We start from the raw sequence: 3,491 nt of genomic DNA, 5'->3' as shown, positions 1-3,491 counted from the left end.
TTTAAACTTGAGTATGAACTTATACAAAATGCAGCAAGATATTAAAAAAACAGTTTTATTGATTAAAAAACACTATCGGATTCATATCGGTATCGGCCAATATCCAAATTTATGATATCAGTATCGGACATAAAAAAGTGGTATCTAGTATCTTGCCCAAGGATATTTGGCACACAAACTTGAGGAGCCAGCAATCGAACCACCAACCTTCCAGTCAGCAGCTGACCTGCTGTACTACTGCTCCTTAGCTACAGCCAACCCAATACTTCTGAAAGTACTTTTATTGCACCATGTTCATTCACTCATGAGCTGCTCTAACATGAATCAAATGGCTGAATTGCTGCCTTATTATGCAGTCAAGTTCTTTAAAATCTAGCTAAAGACCTACTAATTTTGTTCAGGTGTGTCACAGCAAGGACACATTTAAAAGTTTCAGGACATTGGCCCTCAAGGACTGGAGTTTGACATCCACGATCTACACTAAACCTGTCATATTTAGTTTAAATCTATTTTCACAGTTACAGGAAAATCAATTCTGCATCTATCTATACTTATCAGACATTAACTTGTTTTTGTAAAACACTTTTAAACAAGAATAACAAAGAAATGTTGTAAATGACAATGCAATGAAATAATAAATCGAGGTCAGGTAGCTTTTTTTTTTTTAATGTTTTAATGGAATGATTTTTTATGAAATAGGTCTAGAGAGGAACATTTTTATCCTTTATAAATTAAAAATAGATCACACACCTCCTAGGAGAGGTAGTATCTTCTCTTGCTGATATATGGTATAGCAAACACACGTATATCTGTCTGAGTGTAAGGGCCTTTTGTTCAGATACGCTAGACTCCTGGCACCAGCTTTGGGGAGTCTTCACGGGGTCACATCTTGACCCCCCGCCCACACACACACACATACTTACACGACACACACACACAAGGTATTCTTTGTCCACATGTATACCTATATGAAATGTCATATGTTAATGTACCTATGCATATTCATGTAACCACAATAAAAGGAGTGCTATGGGGAACCTGGCTGAGAGTCTGATGGAGGTCAAGTGGGTGGAACGACACTTGGCTCCAGGCAGGTCTCCCTCATGAGTAACACAAAGAACTTTGCCTACTTGTGTCTTGCTTTTTGCTGTGTAGTAAATTGTCTTGAACGTTCCAGCAAATAGGTGTATGCTACAAACCTATCAGCTGGCTTCTCCCTTAGAGACAGGGTGAGAGGTTCAGCCATCCGGGAGGGGCTGAACCAGGAGGGGAGAGTAGAGCCAATGCTCCTCCACATCAAAAGGAGCCAGTTGAGGTGGTTCAGGCATCTGACAATGATGCCTCCATGGGCATCTCCTGGGTGAGGTGTTCTGGGCATGTAACCACCAGGAGGAGGGCCCGGGAAGACCCAGGACACGATGGAGAGATTATATCTTGGTGTTCCCCTGGACAAGCTAGAGGAGGTGGCTGGGGAGAGGGAGGTCTGGGCTTCTCTGCTTAGGCTGCTGCCCCCCCAACCCGGCTCCAGATAAGCGGAAGAAGATGGATGGATGGACTTAATTAGCAAGATAAATTATAACAAGTTGTACAAGCAATCTTCCAGTAACAGTCATGTTCAGCATCCCAATATGTAAGCGTGAAAATACACAAACTCTTTCCCTGTTTTGTCAACAGGAATGTCTGTTTGGGGCAGTGTGACTTTCCAGTGGCTAGACTTTAGAATATTCCTGTAGGTTTACAAAGTACCGAATGGTTTAGGCCCACAATATATTTCTGATATGTTATAAGCCTATTACTGTTAGTGTCAAACTACCTTGAGGCGACTGTTGTTGGTACTATATATTTATGAAATATAGTGCTCCTTTTTACACTTATATTTCAGAAAAATAAAATGAATACATACATACATTTAATTAGTTATTTATAAAATATAATTTAAAACTTAATTACCTTGCACAACGTTTCTGATTAAGTTAATTTTATTTTGTGTTAAACAAAAGTGTTTCATAAAAACAAATGTTGGTTGTCACATCGGTTGTAACTACAACATTAGAGGACGCTGTGGGATATGGTTCATATCACACACTGGAACTGACAATCTGTTCATTGTCAGTTTTGTTCATGCAGTGGTTAGTTTGTGGAAAAAGCACAAGACTTTGAGGGCAGGAGGTATTTGGTAATTTTCACAGATGAGAGCAGGGCCAGTCTAGGTTCTTTAGGAGTTTTAGGAGTGCTCAGCTCCCACTCAGTTCCCGAGCACTTAGGTCTTCAGGTCAGAGGTTGCTTTTGGTCTCGTGTAATAGGTTCAAAACACGGGGATGGGGCTTTTCAGGCAGTGGCACCAAGACAAGATTGTGGAATTCTTGTCCATTGTCTTTACGCTGCACAGACTCCACTGACTCTTTTAAAAAGCAGCTGAAGATTTCAATACAGACAAGCTTTTAATTAATTTGTTTTATTTTTTCTATTTATTGTTTTTATTATTATTTTATTCTTATTTCTGATTTTATTTATCTATAAAAAGGGCTATATAAATAAATTTTACTTACTTACTTACATATAATCTAGTGCATACAATGCCTTGCAATTAATATAAAAGGAATATGCCACTAGTAGTCAACTCTGTTCACATTTGCAAACCTCATTTTAGCTGGTTACATACTATGTTACTACTTCTTAAATAGTTGGCTGACCTATTGCTGTCTAAGAATGGTTCAGAATGAATAATCACAGTTTTTATTACAATACACCAGTTTTGGGGTGAAGACCTTTGTTATCAAGGCTTTTGGTTTTTCAGCTGTATTTTTGCATCTTTGAGAATTACAAAGCAGCTGCTTTGTTTAATGGTTACAGTTAGTAATGTTTTCCTGTGGCATTGTGTGGCGCTTCATGGCTGAATGAGTCTTTTGCTGAGCACTAGGGTATTTGTAATCCTCCACCATCTCCAAACAAACAAAACAATTATGTATCATCTGATCGTATTACTAAAATACTGCAGGAAGAATGGTAAATGGACTGGTTCTTATATAGCGCTTTTCTACTCTTCTGAGCACTCAAAGTGCTTTACACAACTTGTGCATTCACCCATTCACACCCATTCGCACAAGCACATTTTTCTAAGTGCTTTCTAAGTAACTAACTCACACACACACTCATACTCCGATGGATGCATCGGAGAGAAATTTGGGGTTAGTATCTTGCCCAAGGATATTTGGCATGCAGACTAGGGGAAGCCAGGAATCGAACCACCAACCTGCTCTACCGCCTGAGCTACAGAAAAATTCATAAGAGATGCTGAATTAGATTAAGCTGCAAACTATAAAGACACATCTCCTGGATGCACTGGTACGCATCTTCAGTGATGTATCCTAGGGTCATCAGGTGTTTCGGGTCTCACAACATCATACACCCTCGCCCAGGCGACCCAGCCGGGGGTGATCAGGCCCCAACTTGCGTACCAGTAGCTACCCACGGATCAGCCCTCTTAATCC

The sequence above is a fragment of the Pundamilia nyererei genome, unplaced genomic scaffold, assembly GCF_000239375.1.
Source record: "Pundamilia nyererei isolate P.nyererei 1_Seehausen unplaced genomic scaffold, PunNye1.0 scaffold00077, whole genome shotgun sequence".
NCBI lineage: Eukaryota > Metazoa > Chordata > Actinopteri > Cichliformes > Cichlidae > Pundamilia > Pundamilia nyererei.
The sequence above is the reverse complement of the archived record's forward strand: the minus strand, read 5'-3'. Positions refer to the sequence as shown.